This window comes from Dendroctonus ponderosae, unplaced genomic scaffold (assembly GCF_020466585.1).
Source record: "Dendroctonus ponderosae isolate FM_Combo_2020 unplaced genomic scaffold, Dpon_F_20191213v2 Dpon_F_20191213_1, whole genome shotgun sequence".
Lineage (NCBI taxonomy): Eukaryota > Metazoa > Arthropoda > Insecta > Coleoptera > Curculionidae > Dendroctonus > Dendroctonus ponderosae.
The window spans coordinates 48,330,864-48,350,415 of NW_026017110.1; the positions used below are offsets into that span (position 1 = coordinate 48,330,864).

General features: G+C 38.5%; 1 protein-coding gene across 7 annotated transcripts in view; it reads left to right on the forward strand.

The window, feature by feature from the left end:
- The first annotated feature begins 567 nt into the window (after nucleotides 1-567).
- The window catches only part of LOC109535832 (eye-specific diacylglycerol kinase), a 93,928-nt gene continuing 74,943 nt past the window's right edge, over nucleotides 568-19,552 (forward strand). For 5 of the 7 annotated variants that reach the window (XM_019901840.2, XM_048670430.1, XM_048670429.1 and 2 more), the window contains exons 1-3: nucleotides 5,869-5,943; nucleotides 6,013-6,161; nucleotides 6,213-6,262. The gene's annotated coding sequence lies outside the window, so the exon portion shown is untranslated. Of the gene's footprint in view, nucleotides 1,649-5,868; nucleotides 5,944-6,012; nucleotides 6,162-6,212; nucleotides 6,263-6,486; nucleotides 6,620-19,552 lie in introns of those variants that run through there. The other 2 variants (XM_019901838.2, XM_048670427.1) reach the window with 2 other exon arrangements.

Below are 19,552 nucleotides of genomic sequence, written 5' to 3' on the forward strand. Positions count from 1 at the left end.
TCCATTGGGAATTCTGAAAAAGTTCTGAAAGTGGATTTCAAAGCCAAAAACATGATGTTTCCCACAATTTCTCAAAATTTGAAAAATCTAAGAAATTTTGGTAGATTTAAGCTGGAAAGTGTCTAGAGATCCGCGTTTGGAACATTTAGAGAAAAAACTGCATCTAGCCCCTTTTCCGAATTTTCCAGTTCTATAAATTTGATTTCAAAGACGAAAACATTATGTTTGTACCAATTTCTCAAACCTCGGAAAATGTTGGTCGTTGTCTTCCGCCTTGTACCCCTTTTCCCTTACCGAATTTGCAAGAAGATGAATTCCATAGATAAAAGCACCATTTTTCTCCCGATTTGTTTCTTTTTCTGAAACTTGAGAAATTTGTGTTGATTTGTGTGCCTAGCGATAGAAAAGTGATTAACTTTTGGGAAAATCTAAAATCCCCGAAATACTTAGGAGGTTTTGTGCTAAGTAGTGGTTGGGAACCCTTCAAGATGTATCGGGCTGTAGCCCCTTTATTTTGCCTTATTCAGCTGTGATTTCTGAAAAAACTGCCAATTTAGTCAAATTCAGGAAAGAAAATTCAATTCTTTTAGCCTTAGTTAGGTTTTTTATTTCGCGGTTTGCGATTCAAGCGTAGGAAAATGGAAATTTTTACTCGGCAAACCCTTGAAAGGTTGAAAATATATATGGAACTCCTGCAGCTGCACTTTCGGAGGCTTTCCCGCTAAGCTGAACGTCCTAATTTCGCCAGTTAAAAGCTTTTCTTAGAATTTCCCTGGGTAAAAACGAATAAGTCGCTATCTTTAGCGGTGGCAGCATTCGAACGGAGCGCGGAAGTTTCCAAATCCTCAATTGTTCCAACTGTTGTACTTGCGGATTTTTGCCCGATTTTTCCAAGTAAATTCATGAAAGCTCGTAATATTTGAGGAATTCAGGGGTTTGTAAATTGTGGTTTTTCATATCTCCAGTGTTATTTCCTGGGGTTTATCCGATTTGCCCGGCTTTCGATGTCGTTTCTTATCCTAATCTGTTTACTTCTGCAGGAAAAGTCGCCTGGTAATTCGCATAGATTTATCACTAAAGTGCTGCAGTGACATTATCCATCGTTACTCCTGGCCTCTAAGGAAATTGAAGTTCGCCGAATGCGAGCGTGAAAGCATCCCTAATCTCAAAGCCATTTCTTAGGACGGCAAAATGCCCTTTTCACGTGCCTCCATCCACCAAACCGCTACAAATTAAATTCCTCAAGATACTCTACTACGACGTTTCGGATTTATCAATGTCCATTTGTTTTTCCCGTGAAAACTCCTCAAGTTTTACTGATTTTCGCAATCTGACAACATTGATGGGCGCCAGCACACAACAAGCAAAATTGGCGCTAATTGAACGGTACTTTCGCATTGTTTCAATCGTAGGCAACAAGGAAAAGCCATGAAATAATTAATTTTAGTTGATTATCAGCAGTCGTAGCGTGCGCAACTGAATCAGTAGACATACTAGAAATGTGGGTTTCTTCACTAGAAAACTTTGATCGAATCCACTGTTTCAGGATGAACGATTCGAAATCCGCACAGAATCCGACTGTTTTCTCCATAGAGGATCCGCAGCCTGCAGTACGACTTACCGCACATCGGCGGCATGATTCTCGTAGGTAAGTTTTCGAAAAAAAAATAGTTTAAACCACTTCTGAAGCCCCAAAAAACAAACTTTTCACGGAAAAATCTGTTTGTAGCCTCGGGGTATCAGGGAACTTTTGGTATTCAAAACATGCGTTTCAAAGAGGTAAATCTGGTTTTTTTCCCGCGGTTTGAAGTTTGAAAATTAGCTTTCAATTGGGTTAGCTTTGAGATCAAAAAAATGTTGAATGGCTGTATCCTGAGAGTTTTCACGAAATTTTGGCTGTGGAAAACTGTGTTCAAAATTTCAATACCTTTGGGTTCTTCAGTTTGCGCGGGTTTGAAAAACGAACATTCCTGGCTTAATGCGGCTGTAGCCTCGGCGCTTTAAGAAACTTTCTGTAGGTATAAAAACACGCTTTCAAGATTAAATCTGTGCTCTTCAAGTTTTAAAATTTTGTCTTAATTGTGTCCGCTTTGAGGTGTGTGAGGAGGAAGTGTGGAGAGTGTCGAATATACAACTTTTCGAAGGTAATTCTTCCTGTATAAGCCTTCGCTACTAACAAACTGCATTCAAAAGACCAAAACTGGATGTTTCAAAATTGGATATTAATTGGGTTCGCTTTGAGATGAAGAGTGTGGAGAGTTTCGAAAAGCGAACATTTCTTAGGTAAATTTGGCTGTAGCTTTGCTGTTTTGGGAACTTTTTGCATTAGGAAACTGCGTGCAACAGATGAATACTTTCAAATTTATTATTTCTTTGTTATAAGTTCAACAAATTACATTTTTTTTTAAGCGGGTTTGTTTCGAAGTGAAGTTTGAAGGTTTTCAAAAGCAAATTTTCCTCGTTGTCTCAGGCCGTAGTTCAAGCGCCTTTATGCACATTTCGCATTTGATAACTGAAACTTGAAGAACGAAAGCTTGGCTTTTTGCGTGTTTTTGAAATTCTAAAATCGGTTAATAATTGGGCGTGTTGCGAGGAGAAAAGTGTGGCGGGTTTCAAAAAACTATAGAGTGTCCGCTTTAATCAGGGCGTAGTCTCAACGCCTTAGCCAACTTTCGTCACATAAAAACTGTGTTTCAACGAACTTTCGTCGCATAAAAACTATGTCGGAAAGCTGAAGAATTTCGCTTTCTTGGCATTTCAGAATAAAGAAAATCGCGCATTAATTATGTTTTTTTCGAAGTAATGAGTCTGAAGGTTTTCAAAACCCGCGAACATTGTTGGCTTTTACAGGCTGTAGTTCTAGCGCCTTTAAGGACATTTCGCACTTCAAAACGGCGTTTGGAAGACTGAAAACTTCCATTTTTTCGTATTTTTGAAATTCGAAAATTGGTTGATATTAGGCGCGTTGCGCAGAGAAGAGTGTGGAGGGTTTTTAAAAACGGAAGACACTGATTAAATCAGGCTGTAGTTTCAACGCCTTTACAAACTTTCATCGCCTAAAAACTGTGTTTCAAATGACTTGCTGACTGACTGGAAAACTTTGCTTTCTTGTCATTTTAGAATAAAGAAAATCGCGTATTAATTAAATTGTTTTCGAAGTAATGAGTCTGAAGGTTTTCAAAACGCGCAAACATTTCTGGTTTTGACAGGCTGTAGTTCTAGTGCCTTTAAGGACATTTCGCACTTCAAAACTGCGTTTGGAAGACTGGAAAGCTCGCTTTTCTCATGTTGCATGAAAAACTTCGCTTTCTTGGCATTTTACCACAAAGAAAATCGCTTATTAATTAAGTTTGTTTTTCGAAGTAATGAGTCTGAAGGTTTTCAAAACGCGCGAACTTTGCTGGGTAAGACAGGCCGTAGTTCTAGCACCTTTAAGGACATTTCGCGCTTAAAAACTGCGTTTGGAAGACTGAAAACTTCGCTTTTTTCGTGTTTCTGAAATTCTAAAATTGGTTGATAATTCGGCGCGCTGCGCAGAGAAGAGTGTGGCAGGTTCCAAAAAAGGAAAGTTCCTGATTACATCAGGCTGTAGTTCCAACGCCTTTACAAACTTTCGTCGCCTAAAAACTGTATTTGAAAGCTGAAAAACTTCGCTTTCTTGGCATTCCAGAACCAAAAAAATCACGCATTAATTAGGCTTTTTTTGGAAGTAATGAGTTTGAAAGTTTTCCAAACGCGAACTTTGCAAGTTTTCACAGGCCGTAGTTCTTGTGCCTTTGTGGAATTTTAGCATTTCAGACCTGTGTGTGGAACTTCTATTTTTTTGTGTTTTTCAAATCCGAAAATCGGTTGATAACTGGGGGCGTTGCGCAAATAAAAGTGTGGCGGGTTTCAAAAAAATATCGTGTCCGCTTAAATCAGGTCGTAGCCCTAACGCCTTAACAAACTTTGTGACAAAACTGAATAACTTCGCTTTCTTCGAGTTTCAGAATTGAGAAAATCGCACATTAATTAGGCTTTTTTGGAAGTAATGAGTTTGAAGGTTTTCAAAGCGCCAACTTTGCAAGTTTTCACAAGCCGTAGTTCTTGTGCTTGTGCATTTGAGAACTGTGGGTGGAAGATTGAAAAATTCGTTTTTTTTGTCTTTTTGAAATTCGAAAATCGGTTGTTAATTGAGCGTGCTGCGTGGAGAAAAGTGTGGCGGGTTCCAAAAAACGAACGTTCCTGGTTAAATCAGGGCGTAGTTAGAACACTTTTCCCGCAACTGAAAACTGTGTTTGAAAGCTGGAAAACTGAGGTTTCTGCACGATTGCGAAATTCTGAAATCCGGCTTGAACTACGCGTGTTTCGCGGTAAAGAGCTTGAAGCTTTCAAAAGCGGGCTTTCTTGAGTAAACCCGCCCGCAGCCTTTACCGCTTTACGAGCTTTCCATATGGAAACACTATATTCGAAAAACCGAAAGCTCTGCTTTTTTTAAGTTCTCGAAATTCAAAAATCGGCTCTTGATTAAACTCGTCCCAAGATAAATAGGGTGGAAGTTTTGAAAAAACGAACGTTTCTGGTTAAATCAGGCCGTAGTTCTACCAGATTTACGTACTTTTTGTATCTGAAAACTGCATCAAAAGCTTAAAAGCTCCACGGCCTTCACGGCTTAAAAAATAATTAAAAACACTTCTTGATTAGGCTCAATCCGAAGTAAGCAGTGCGGGCGGTTGCAAGAACTAAACTTTCCCGGTTAGATCCGGCCGCGGTTCCAGCATTAGTGGGAACTTCCAGCCTGCGTTCCAAAGCCAAAAACTTCTGTTTTATTGCCTTTTACTTACTACCTTTTACGTGCTTTTAAACCACTCTAAGGTGCGTATTGAAACGGAAAAATGCATAAAAGCATTGCAGTTAAAGCGCAAACATATAAAAATGTTCGCTTGAAGAAGAACATTTCCGGCCCATTCAGATTGATTGATATATTAATAAGCACGATCGGGAACACCTCCAAAGTCGATCAGCAGTCAGAGGGTGCAGGCTATTTTAATTCTATTAAATCGCTAATTTTAGCATCAAACTAATTAACAGGCGACTGCAGGGCAAACTTTTTAGCTTAATTAAGTGCAAATGTACTTTACACTTAATAATAAAAAATCTCCTCTGGAACCGATTAGGTTAGGGCCACCATGATAAAACCAGCCTTTCCCCACATAAATGGAAGCCGATCCTGGGGCCGTAGTAATTATTTTCGAAACATGATTAAAACCCAAAAATAGCTTTAGGCGCAAAGTGTCTGGGAGGGCTTGTAAGATTACAAGTATAATGAGATTACCCGTTGAAGCCTCCGCAGAATATTGATGAGCGTTATTTGTCATTTTATAACAGGATTCAGCGCAAATTAAAGCTCTTAATCTCATTTGGGTTATACGCGTGCAAGGCCACTCTCCACCACCCACAAACTACAACTTTTCATTTAGTTTAGTTTATCCCGTTGCCTCAATTCCTTGTCCAAGTTGGGAGGATTTTGAGGAAATGACTGTTGAGGCTTCGAAGGAGACGTTCAGTCTCCAAGTGCCTGCCATTGAGGTGGAGGAGAGTGAGGAGGATGAAGAGGACGATACGAACCGAGACAGTGGGTAGGGAAGGGTTGATCAAGCTTTCCTTAGAGTTTTAAGCTAATTTTCCGATCTGCTCAATCAACCAGATGCATTTCACTAAAAACCTTGAATTGGTTAAACAAAAACGAACACTGACTGATGTATTTTATTGGTAGATTGTTAAATTTGGCAAAAATCGGGCGCCACGTACAGTTTGACGCCAGTATGGTCGAAAAGCCGGTGACAAAATTAAAAAAGTGAGTTCAATGTTTGCTTGTTTGCTTCGTGAATTCCTGCAGAGGATTCTTGTGGCCCTTCACTAAATGTTCTGCCAGTTGTGTGCAATGTTCTGCTCCTGTTTTAGGTGGTTCTGCGTCAATTTTCCAGATTTTCCGACTGGCAAATCAGCACTAATTTATGTTTTTTTTTTCAGGTAAGTGCCTGTGTGTTTTCCTAGTAAGTAGGCCAACTATTAAGCTCCATAACCAAAAATGCGCCCATTCAATTCCATCACCTAATCAGTGTCTTAGCTTAAATGTTTCCCGTCCATGCTGTTGTTGCTGTCTGGATCTTAAGCTGCTGGTAAGACTCTGAAAACCCTCCAAAACTGTGTTTAATTTTTGGATGTTTTAGGCCCCGAACTGCTGGACAATGGTTGATCTCCTGATGACCACTTCAGACAGGTGAGTTAAAGTTTCCAATCGCAAAAAAAATAGTATCCTGCGCGCATCATTATTCCCAGTTTCACTTTGAGTAGTTCCTCATCATTCTTGAGTTAAACGTTTACCTGTTCGTATTTGTCCTGCTAGTTCTTCGGCAGGGCGCAGGATCAACGTCGATTCACACGATTCCTATCACGAGATCAGCAGCAGGCAGTGTTGTCGACCTCAACGTTAGCTCCAGTTCGTCGGTGTTTCCAGAGGTGAAACTCAGCGCGCGAGTTTTCAGTGTTTCCGGTAAAAAGGGTGACTTTTCCCCCGGTGGGTTCCACAGCAATCGCTCGGGGTGCTCGAGGTTGAATCGGGTTCCTGCAACTACAGGTACAGAGTGAAACTATCCAGATTGGCAGGGAAACACATTTTCCATTAAGGGGCTTTTACCTAAATTGTTTGCACTGGGGTTTCAATAGAAACTTTTGAAAAACTCTTTTAGCGCCTGGAAATGGTAATCTAGGGAAGCGTGTTCCATTTTAATTTCCAAGCCTTTTCAGTTTCAGGCTTTGGATTTTGCTAAAGTGTCTTTCCACTTCTCATTGGCTTTATGTTGATTTTTTGGTCCTTTGCACTCTTTTCACATTCTGCATTGTAGAATGTTTCCTGGTTTTTCAGCCGATTTTCAGTTTCCAGCTTTTCTCAGATTTTTCAACGTTATTTATTTTTTCTGATTCTTCTACGTTCTCTTTGACTTAAGTTGCAAAAGTTTTTCCTTTCTTCCTTCATTTTATTTGCACTTGTTCCCAGCTACTTCATCATCGATCAATCGCAGTTAAAGTTTTCATTATCCGACTGTTTTTTCGGTCTATCTCTCAGTTTGTGTTTTCTCCTTTCGTTCTGTTATTTTCATTGGCACTTTGTCTTAATTTTTTTCTTGTCGTTTGTTGCTGAAGTGTTTTTTGTACAATTTCCATGTTCTGTCTGTGGTTGTGTGTTTCTCAGCCGCATTTGAACGTTTCAATTGCTTGGAGAAGCAAGATTGAATAATTTCTTCAGTCCGTTTGTCTCCTTCTTCGCTTTATCGCTAAAAAAAATATATTTGAAAGAATTAAAAGTTGAAGTGAAAGAAAAATTTACAAAGACACGAAAACGTCGTTTACGTCCAAAAGGTTTTCCTTTTTATTGAGCATTTGAAAGTTCACTGACAAATTTTCAAGAAAAATTCACAAAAACACGAAAACGTCGGTAACGTCCAAAAAGGAAAAGAGTCTAAATCCTAGAGGCAAAAAAGGTTTAAGATTGAAAGTTCTCCAAAAATTAACTAACAAAACCGAGCAAAATGTGTCTTAAGCCGTTTTTTTTCGTGCATTTTTTCACGCCTTAATGTTTCTTAAGTGTCTTTCATCTCATTGGCTTTATATTGATTTTTTTGTTCCTTTGCACTCTTTTCACATTCTGCATTGAAGAAAATTTTCATGTTTTTCAGCCGATTTTCGATTTCGATCGTTGCTTCAGATTTTGCCCCGCTATTTCTTCTCTTTAATTATTATTCCACGTTTTCTTGCCCTAAAGTTGCAAAAGTTTTTCAGTTCTTTCTTCATTTTTTTGCACCATATCCTTCCCGATCGATCAGTCTCTGTTGAATATTTCATCACCCGACTGTTTTTTCGGTCTATTTCTCGTCTTATGTTTTCTTCCTTCTATTATTTCCTATTTCCATTAGAACATTGTCCCAGTATTATTTTGTTGTTCGTTGCTAAAGTGTTTTGCTTCTTTGGCTTATTAAAGCCAAAAGTTTTCTGCGGTTGTGTGTTTTTCAGTCGTTTTTCCACCTTTGAATTGATTAGAGTCTCAAAATTGAATCCTTTCTCTTGTCCATTTGCACTCGTTTCTTTTCGTGTTATTCGTTGTAGACTATTTTATGTCCTTTCAGTCAATTGTAAGTTTTGACCATTTTTTCAGACTTTTCAACTTTATTTGTGTATTTGCACAATCGTGCTTGATTCTTTTACCCGACGATTTTTCTCTGTTTTTTGCCTTCAGCTGGAACACTGTTTTAAGTTTTTTTCATATTTTTTTTTAATCAGCTTCACTCGTGGGCGTTCAAAAGGAAACGAGTTTAAATCTTTGAAGCAAAAGAGTTTTTAAGATGAAAAGTTATTCACTGAAGAAACCGAGCAACGTTTATCTGAAATATTTTCTTTTAGTCTTTTGAAGTCCCAAAGTGGCTTTTCGTCACTGGATTTTTGTTGAATTTTTTGGTCGTTAGAACTTCTTTCACATTCTTCATTTGTAGAATGTTTCCAGGTCTTTTTTTTCATTCAGATTTTCCAATGTTATTTGTGATTGGTGGGATTTTATTAACTCAATCGTGTTTGTTTTTTTCTGGGAGACTTTTCTCTGTGCTTGGCCTACAGTTGCAAAAGTATTTTCAGTCAGTTGAATTTTCAATTATCTGACTGAGTTTTTGGGCGTTTTCTCGTTCTGTGGTTTGGCCGTTCTTTCCGCTATGTTGCCTAAGCACTTTATTTTAATATTTTTCCTGTTGTTGGTTTGCTGGAGCGTTTTCCTCTTGTTTTTGCACACTTTCTTTGCTTTGCCTGTCCTTGTAAATTTTTCAGTCGCTTGTTTCTTTTTCAGCCTTGTCGTTAAAACACCAAAAAATTTAATCCCAAAGAGTTAAATGAAATGAATAGATGAGTTCTGAATTTCCGTCTCAATTGACTTAAAACCGCTTCACTCTCTCTCAAGGATTTAGGCCCGTATTTATAAACGTTGCTCAAGCATGAGTCGAGTCTCGATAGTACGATAAAGTACGATGTAAGTACGATACTTGGCTTCGATTGCGATTTATAAACGATTCTCATTCTCAAGCCAGTGCTTACAGCCTTGCTTGAGACCCATACTTGAGGTATCGGTCGACGGTGGCTTGAGTATTGCTTCTGCCCAGCCATTGGTCGAGATTTTTCGTTGAACCGCCAAACGGTTGTTAAGGTTATATTATTGTTTATGTTATGTTTTTACATTTTAATTTTTTGATTTTGCTATCGTATACAATATAAGAATGGACAAGGTTTTGAATATTTGGACGTAATAGAGGAGGAAATAAACGAAGATCAACGTGTTAGTAAAATATATATACGAGATGGCAAAAATCCGAGTTTTTGTCGCATGTAGAATTTCGCAAAAGTTTTCGGTTTTCAAAGGCCACTATTATTGAGATGATATTACCTTTTGATAATCGTGGACTACCAATATCAAATATCACCCATTACTCAATTGCTGGTATGTTCAAGATTCTATACAAGTAGTTTTCTATTCTAGAAATTCTAAACAACAAGTAGCAATGTTTCTATGATTCCATGTCTACTTTCTTACATAAAGTGTATATTATATTGTAGCTTGTGTCCGGTAATCTTCGTGATCATCGCCAGTCCTGCAGCGGTTCAAAAGACATATTTACATAATAACATTGACGCCATCTTAGATTCGCCAAGTTCGCCAATAGTCCCAATATAAAATTACCAAATAAATACGAAAGTCCCTATACATCTATACTCGACCGATACTTCGCCGAGAATTCACGAAGTACTGTTTATAAGTCGTCTCTCTTGCTTGAAAACGATCTACTTGGCCAAGCATGAGCTGAGTATCGGCTTGAGTATCGTTTATAAATATGGGCCTAAATCCTTGAGGCCAAAGAACTTTTTAACATTGAAACTCAAAAAACAACTGATGAAGCCGAGCAAAGTGTATCTTAATCATTTTTTACGGTTTTAATGGAATTTTGTGGATTTTTTCACGTGCTAAAGTCACAAAGCTTCACGCGCCTGAAAGCATAATGAAAATGCCACTCGACATGGAAAATTCCGTGTTGCAGCAGGAAAAGGGCAGGGATCTTGAAAGCTCATGACTGCAAAAGCAGTGCGAAGCTTTCAACTGAGCGAGTTTTTCTCATTTGCCATTTTAATTAATAAATCCAGAGGCTTAATGAAGCCGCTATATGAACGATAAATCCGTCATTAATAAAATGACGTGATAACTGCGGCCTTTATCACCAGGCGGGCCTTAATGGGATCACGATTATCAGCAATCGGATTAGTTAATTCGCCGCTTAATTGAAAACGTAACGATGCTTAATGTTGGGCGGCAAGGAAATATTGCTGGCAGATTTTCCCAGTTATCGGTCAATCCGAACAGTACGTTGAATGTTTTTGCAAAAAAGCCCCATTAATTACCTGACTGGTTCGTACTGTATTTCATGGGGTTTTGAAATAAGCTTTCATTGGAGCGGGTGGGCCTTTTCTTGACCGCACCGCGTATCTGCCAGACGTCGCTTCTACACCAGCCAATCAAAGCGCGACGTCTGAATGGGCAAGGGACCATCAGCACCAATTAATGCCAATTTATTTGATTTCTCTTTGCCTGCAACTCGGTGTTTGACATCGTACGCTAAAGATTTCGCATTCGAAATTGCCGAATTGGAAACGACCCAGTTTCATGATGGATAATGTGCGCGGTAACGTACAATAAGGGCGGATTTGCCTACAGTATTAATATTTCAGATTCCCTGAAACGTTAAGGCCCTTAGGGCATAGTGGCTGCGTCAACGGTAGAATACGAAGTGGATTTAACTATGGATAAGCCATTAAGTCTTCTGGGTAATCAAGGGGATGTTGTAGGGAAAATTGAATTTTTCTTGTGCCATTGATGTGAATGTGCCGCTTGGAAACTGGCGACATAAAGCGTAAATTTCGCACGTAACAACAAAAACTTTTGGCTTTTAGCCAAGGGTTTGGCTCCATTATAATTAAGGCGTAGAGCAATGCGCTGCTGATGTTTTCCCAAATGGAGTAATTGCTTTGTTGGCTCTGTGTTTTCGATGTTTCCCGAATGTTCGGTTCGCTGAGCGATTTTTCCTAATTCGGCCGAATTTTATTAATAAATTCCATTTAATTGAAAAGCGCCCACGATGACAGTAATTTATATTCAAAATATTCGCCAATTTAAATGCTAATTTACTGAATGCCGCGGCACTTTTTAATTAACAGCTCATAAGATACGGCCTCAATAAAATTCCGGAAAATTGATTTTCCATTACGTTTCTACCGGCTTCACGACTGGGATCAAGCCGTTTTGTTCGCCTGCCATATAATTTCCACTTTTATTCGATTCGTGTAGTGAATTACATCAATTATAACCGGGCTCTAAACCGATTTCATTTCCTATGAACTCAACCCTTGTTTTCAAAATTTCATCAGCCTTTTACCGTTTTATCGCATTCATATTTTACATAATTTAGCTTGTTATCTTTGCACAAGTCGTTTTATGCAAAGCGACTGACAAAGCGAATGGACTCTGTGTGCAATTTTCACTCGAAATTAAATAGTCTTCATTAATGTAACTAGGAAAAAGGGCTCAACTAGTCGCAATTGAGCTTTTTTCAGCTTAATTTATGCACAGCTGTTGCACGATTGGAATTTTTTGTGGTCGATAGGAATTTGGTACAGATGTTTCGATAACATGCCTGGCCAGCATCCTCAGAGGTTCAAGGACAGTTTTTAAATTATTAAGTAATTATAGAGCCGGTTGGCAAATAGGGTTGCAAATACAGGAGCACCTCTGTGCATAAAAAATCGGTTTGCACGCTTTATTCGTCAAATCAGCTTGCTAACACAAGCGCACTTGGAGATATAAAAATTCGTGAAAAATCAGAAAACCATGTTATTGGAGTCACATTTACACCAAAGACAGAGGAAACGCTGTGCTTTCAAATGGAGTATCTCGAGTCTTCCTATTCCCACTCGTTGGCAAGAAATAATTTTTGGAAAATTAGTTTGCAAATCGCCGCTTGGCAAATAATGTTGAAAATACAAGCGCACCCCAGTGTACAAAAATTTGTAAAAAATCAGAAAAACGCGGAAATTGCGTCCGCGTAGTCACCATAATAGAGAAAGGCTGTATGTTTCCAGTGGCGTTCCAAGTGCTTATTAGCTTGGTCATTTGCGAGACATTAATTTTTTAAGTTGGTTTGCAAACAGCCAGTCCGGAAATCAGCTTGCAAACACTTCAGGGTATAAAAATTCGTCAGAAACCAGAAAAAAAATAGCAATCGAAAATATGCTAAATGCAAATGCGCTCTTTCCAGTCGCGCAGCCAGCTACTTTGTATTGTGGCTGGTGTGGGAGAAATATATTTTTTTTAAATCAGTTTGGACAAGTCAGCACCTAACACTTCTGTGTATAGAAAATTGGACCAAAACTTGCGGCAATAATAGACGAAAGTTTACTCTTTCCAGTGGCGAAATAAGAATCTTTCTATTGGAGTGGATTGGAGGAAAATATATTTTTAATGTCAGTCAAGCAAACAGTTTGTTAATATACCGCCGCAGTCCCAAGATATAAAAATTCGTCAAAAATCAGACAAAACCGTCAATCAGTGAACTTGGTACCTGATACAAATGAAAATTTCCTCCTTCCAGTGGCGTATCAAGCGTCATTCTGTGTGAATGAATTGACAAAAAATACATATTTTGATGTCGGTTTGCTCGTCGCCAGTCAACAAAAGAGTTTGCTAATACTGGCACACTCAAGGTTAAAAAATTCGTAAAAATTCAGGAAAACATGACAGTGGATTCTACTTTGGATCTGTTATAAGCGAGTATTCGCTCGTTCTAGTGGTGTAGCATGCGTTTTTGTATTGGGACGGGTGTGCGAGAAATATATATCATAATATAGAATAAAAGACAGTAACTCACACCTCGGTGTATAGAAAATCGTCAAAAATCAGGAAGAAGTGGCATTACAGCCAGCGTTAATGCAATAACAGAGCAAACGTTACCCTTTCCAGTGGCGTATCACCAGCTTTCTACTTTGATTGGTTTGCGAGGAGACAATTTTGAAAGTCGGTTTGCAGGCTTCGGGCGCACTTCGGGGTATAAAAATTCGTAAAAATTTAGAAAAGTGTGCCATTAGAGTCACATTTAGCATGATGATAGAGGACAATGTGCGCTTTCAAATGGCGTATAAAGTAGCTCTGGCTTGCGAGAAATTAATTTGTGAAAGTCAGTTTGCAAATCGCCGGTTAGCAAATAATGTTGTAAATACAAGCGCACCTCAATGTATAAAACTTTTCCAAAAATAAGGAAAACCCGACATTGCAACAACAACACTAGGCACCAGAATAGCGGAAGATTGAGTGTTTTCAGTGGCGTTGCAACCGCGTTTTCACCTGTGGTCGTTTGCAAGAAATTAATTTTTGAAAGTCAGTTTGCAAACAGCCTGTACGGAAATCAGTTTGCAAACACAAGCGCACTTCAGGGTATACAAATTCGTCAAAAATCAGGCAAAAATGGCAATCGAGTGAACTTTTTCACATCTATTTTACATGAAAATCTCCCTTTCCAGTGGTGTAGCAAGCGTTTTTATGTTAGGGCTGATGTGCTAGAACTAAATTTAAGAAAATGGGTTTGCAAGAGTCAGTAAGTTACACCTCTGTGCATGGAAAATCGCCGAAAATCATAAAAAATGGCATTAGCCTTACATTTTGGGCACTGATAACACAAGGGCTACTCTTTCCAGTGGCATAACAAGCGCGCATCTAGCTAACTTGGTTGACGAGAAATGAATTTTTGAATATCAGTCTTCAAGCCGCCAGTCGCCAGATCTGCTTGCCAAGACAAGCGCACTTCAGGGTATAAAAATTTTTCAAAAATCAGCAGAAAGCGACAATACCTTGAACTTTGCCACATTTATAAACGAAAATTGGTTTTTTCCAGTAGCGTAACCTCAGTGCAAAGAAATTCGCCGAAAATCAGCAGGAATAGCCATTCGAAAGAACTTTTCGCCGTAACAGAGGAAAGCTTGCGCTTTCCCACCGTGAAAAACGCATATTTCTATCAAGGGACGTGAGAAATAACTATTTGAAAGTCACAAAACTTGTTGGATCATTCTGGCTGGGCCCAGTATTCAAAAAAATTCAATTTGGGAATGTATCCAGGAAATCCTTCAATTAGCCAGAAACAATTTAAAAAAGGCCCCACGAGGCATATCAGAGCGCTAATCGAAAAAAATGTCTTTTTCTTTCTGCGACTGGAATCAGGGACTAATGGCGAAGAAAAACACTTTCATGGAAATGTTGGCGCTGAATTTTCCGCAAACCTTCAGGGGGAGAGGGGGGGGGCAGTAATCAAACAATGGCAACTAATACAATACGGCCCACGCTGTTTAAATTCGACAATATTTTTGCTGTTTTGAAAGAAAAACATTTTTCTTTACTTGCATAAAACACAAAGGAAACGAGATTGATCTCGAGAAAATTCCTCGAGATTATCAGTTTTGTTCACTTTGTTCAATCCAAGGTTTTCGCGGCAAAGTTCACTGTTTGCATTCTTTGGTACTTAATCCGGCAGGAAACACTGAAAGTTTGGCAAAGTAGATACCGAAATTGAGGCCGCTCGTGTCCATTGAATCGATTAAAAATGGATTCTTTCCCTTCGGGCACGAGGATACGTTTCGACAGACTGCTTGAGGAGTAAATAATAGACACATTGTGAGCATTAGAGGCTCTTATCCAAATAAATATAGTTTTCCTGCAGGACGTTCGTGTTCCGCTACATGGAAAGTCGATAAACAATTATCGAAACCTTCTTTATATAGAGAAAAATGGACGTTTGGTAAATTAAAACAAAAACAAGCACTCGAGAAAAGTAATTGGAATTAATAACTCGAACAAAGCAAATGGATGGAAGTGAAACTCACCTGAAGCGGTGAAACTTGGATGAACAAACCGAAGGAAAAACCCGAAAACTTTGGCAAATAAACCGTCGGCAAACGCCGAATAACTAAAACAAAGAAACCGCAACTCAATTTTAGAAATCCATCGCCATCTGGTAATTGGGATTGATTGGAAGTGGGTTGATTATTGTGGGTATAATGGAAATGCTTGAAAAGCCAAGAAAGACTCGACTAATAAATAATGAACGCTCTTGGTTTGAGGGCTTATTCAGGAGAATTTTGCTGATCAAATTGATTCAAAATAACTTGTTTGGCCTTAGCTGGTGCTGATGGTTGTCGGTACATACAGACGCCGATGTTTGATTGGCTGTAGTAGAACCGACGTGCGAGAGTCAGCCAGTTTATTCCAGGAAAAGCCCATCCGCTCCAGTCCATACATGGGTTTTGAAAAATGCATCCAGTTCAAGTAGAAAAATTAGCAGCTTTTGACCCCAAATTATTATTTTTTAGATGCACGAAGCAAAAAAATAAATCAGATCGTTAGGCTTTCCATATCGCTAGAACGCTGTATCTGAAAGTTCAGCGCTTATCAAGTCATAAAAATGCCCTTTTCTCCTCTTCAGCTTTTCCAGATTGGCGGCTTTTACGGCTTTAAAGATTGGCTGGGAATTAGCAAACTCCAATCAAAAGTTCTGAAGAATTAATTCGAAGGCAACTTTGAAAATTCGCGGATTTTCCTAATAAACTCGTTTAACTCGACACATTTTAGCCAAAGTTCACCGATAAAATGTGTTTTCGATTCAAACTGGTTGGAAATATTACATTTTTTGCAAGAACAAGCTGGGCCCTTTTGATTTTCAAAACCCTACAGGTTTAATTTAAAAACGTATTTCTTGCAAACTAGTCCAGATAGGAAAACCTCTGTTACGCCACTGGAAATAGTGCTTTGTGCATTATTGTAGTAAAGTTGACTCAAATGTCACATTTGCTTGATTTTTTAATCATTGTTAGACCCAGTGGGGTGCTGGCATTTGCAACATTATTTATCGGCTGGCCGTTTGTAAACTTATTTTCGAAAATTAATCTCGAAAACGGTGCGGGTGTTACTCCACTGGAAAGTATAAAGCTTTGTCTATTCTTCTGGCAATTTTGATTTTATTGCCATATTTTTCTGATTTTCGGCGATTTTTTTGCACTGAGCAACACTGTAGGCTTGCAAACTGACTTTCAAAAATTAATTTGTCACAAACCAGTTCAGATAGAAAAACGCCCTTGACCCCACTGGAAGCATTGAAGTTTCCTCTATTACAGTCAGCAAACTGGCGTTCAAAAATTAATTTCTGACAACACATTTAAAATAGAAACATACTCGTTACTCCACTGGAAACACTGAACTTTGCGCCATTATGTTCAACAAACTCACTCCGAAGTCACCTTTTTCAAATTTTTGACGTAATTTTTATACGCTGTGGTGAGCTTGTATTTGCATCATAATTCGCCAACTGGCGACTTGCAAATTGACATTCAAAATTTAATTGCTTGCAATTTAGTTAAAATATAAAAACCCTCGTTACGCCAATGGCAACACTGAACTTTGCTCTATTATGCTCAACAAACTCACTCCAAATCCACATTTTCCAAATTTTTGACGAATTTTTATACATTGAGGTGCGGTTGTATTCAGATCATTATTTGCCCACTGTCGATTTGGACTGACATTCAAAAGTTATTTCTCCCAATGCAGTTCAGATAGAAAAACTCACGTTACGCCACCACTGGAAACACTGAACTTTGCTTCATTATCTTCATCAAACTCACTCCGAAGTCACCTTTTTCAAATTTTTGACGAATTTTTATACACTGAAGTGCGCTTGTATTCACATCATAATTTGCCTGGCGATTTGCATTGACCTTCAAAAATTAATTTCTGGCAATTCAGTTCAAATAGAAGAACGCTCGTTACGCCACTGGAAACACTGAACTTTGCTCTACTATTATAGTCATTAAACTGACTTCAAAGCCATTTTTTTCAAATTTTTGACGCATTTTTATATACTGAGGTGCGCTGTATTTGCATCAGAATTTTCCAACTGGCGATTGGCAGACTTTCAAAAATTAATTTCGCGCAATCCATTTCATAAAAACGCCATTTAGGGCACTGGAAAAATTACAGTTTTCTCTATTATTGGGGATAAGTGAAATCTGAAGCCACATTTTTCCAATTTTTCACAAAATTTCTTGCACTGAGGTGCGCTTGTATTTGCATCAGAATTTTCTAACGGGCGACTTGCAAACTGACTTTCAAAAATTACTTTCTCGCAGCTCAGATAGAAAAACGCTTGTTACGCCGCTGCAAACATTCGACCGTCCTCTATTAAGGCGACAAAAGTGACTTCAATGCCCTTTTTTCTGTTTTTTACGAATTCGTATACACAGCAGTTTCCATTTTCAAAACGCTTCAGTCTTCAGGAATATAGCCGCAACTGAATCGAACACTCCTCTGAAGAGGCACTCCACTCGCATTGGCGAAACGTCAGAAAAAAATCAAGTTTCAAGCAAAAGGCTTCAGAAGTCAAAATCTTCTGATAAAAAGCAGCAAATAGTCATGATAATTGGGAAATTGTAGGCAAAACGATTCACGTCCTTATTAAACTGGAAATAGTCGACTTCGGCAATTTTTCCCCGACTGAACCGCCCTGTTAAAGTTAACGGAGTGCTCGTTATTTTGCCGATGCCCACACAGTTAAGAAAAAAATCGAAGTCATTATTTGGCAGTTTCCTAATTTATTCCATTTTCATTTTGTCGTTGGCAGATTTCCTCGGAGCCGAGAGATAATCGCCGAAATAAACGACTCATTGATTTGATTAAATTTCAATATAAAACCTTTCGGAATTCAGTTCCGGCTCTTAATTTGAAGCCCTGGAGATCTGTCATTATCCATCAACTCTATGAGCTAAAGTTTTAAAACAGCCAAACATTTTAATAGAACAATTTAACTGATACTGGAGCGAGCAAATCCAAGTATTTTCCTGCATTTAGCGCTGCCGCTTAAACTGCTTCATGTCGGGTCAGTGAACGTGTGCAAGTTAATTATTAAAGCTAAATGAGCTGCAGGAAGGCATAAAAAAGCCGCATAATCCTGCAACAATAAGCAGTATCGATGTTTGGTTAATTACAGCTGGAAGATCCCAACGTTTGCATTAAAAATGTTAGTTTGGCAGGAATTCCAGCAGAAAATCCACAAGGAAACGGAATGGAAACTTGCCAAGTTTTACCCAAGTTTTCCCTTTGTTGGCAAGTTTTAACAAGTCCAAATTTCGTTCGTGAAAAGAGTACTTGCGGGGGAAATGGCAAGAGAAGCTGTTTTGAAATATACTTCCACTGCTTGTTGCCAGAAAATTAGCTCAACAATAAATTACTCAACAACTAAATCGGTGACTAGAAAGTGCAAAGGTCACTCGATGCAGGCACAGAGCTTCGAACGAATTCCATCAACAAACCAGTTGCTAGGAATGATCGAAACCGATCCGGAACCGATCAAACTAAAACCGTGATTTGGCAGGAAAATAGAAGCAAAACTAGAAAACACTATGTGAAACGAGTAATTTCCTTTCATATGAAGTGAATGTGGAAAATCCATGCCGACATTGATGGATGGAGCAGGCAGTTCTTGCTATAAAACATTGACAATAATTGAGGCTAAACAAAGCAATGGTAGAAAAATTGCCTGAAAACAATTTAAAGCGCATTTGCATTTTTCGTGTCACTTTTCATTTTTTATTTGTTTTCTGTTTGTTTGGGCCTGTTTTCCTTCTTTTATGTTATTCGTTCTTGTGCTCTTCAAATTTCAATTATTTCCTGATGCTTTACCGATTTTCGTGCCTGCAATATAAAATCGCGTAGTCCCGTTGTATTCACGATTCACCCTAACGGTTTGAAAAATTGCCATAAATCCAGGAAAATTGCTATTTAAACTCCATTTAGCCATTAAATAGGGCATAATCATCTATATTGAATGGTGCTAAAACCAGCTATCTTGTTAATCTCGGTTTCGAGTCCAGAATTTTTGAAAACAGCCACGTTAGATTAGAGAAAAAGCTGCGATGTCGACCCTAAAGTTGAAAAAATTGGCAAAATTTGCCCAAAATCTCAATTGATACGAGATACGATTCCTTGAAGGTTTTTAGAGGAAAACCGTCTCTACACAATCGGTTAAAACCGAATCGGTGAATGGCATCTCCTAGATACTCCTTGTTTTGAGCGAAAAATTTTGTAAAATTAAAAATTGCGCGTGAATAGAGGAGAAAATGCAACTTCAGTACGAAAGTCTAAAAAATCGCCAAAAATCAACCAAAAGTGCTGTTCAATTTTCGCTCCGCTCGTTAATAGTGCAACGCATTCCGTATCAAACAGCATGAAAACGAACTTCCTCACTGATTCAGGTTTTGAGTGAAAAATTTTGAAACATACTCTGTCTTGTGTAGGTAACGGAAACGATGAATTTCAACCTGAAAGTTCATGCAATTGCCAAAAATCGCCCGAACAACAATTCTTAGTGGACGCATAAAGCAAACCTGTCTCTAT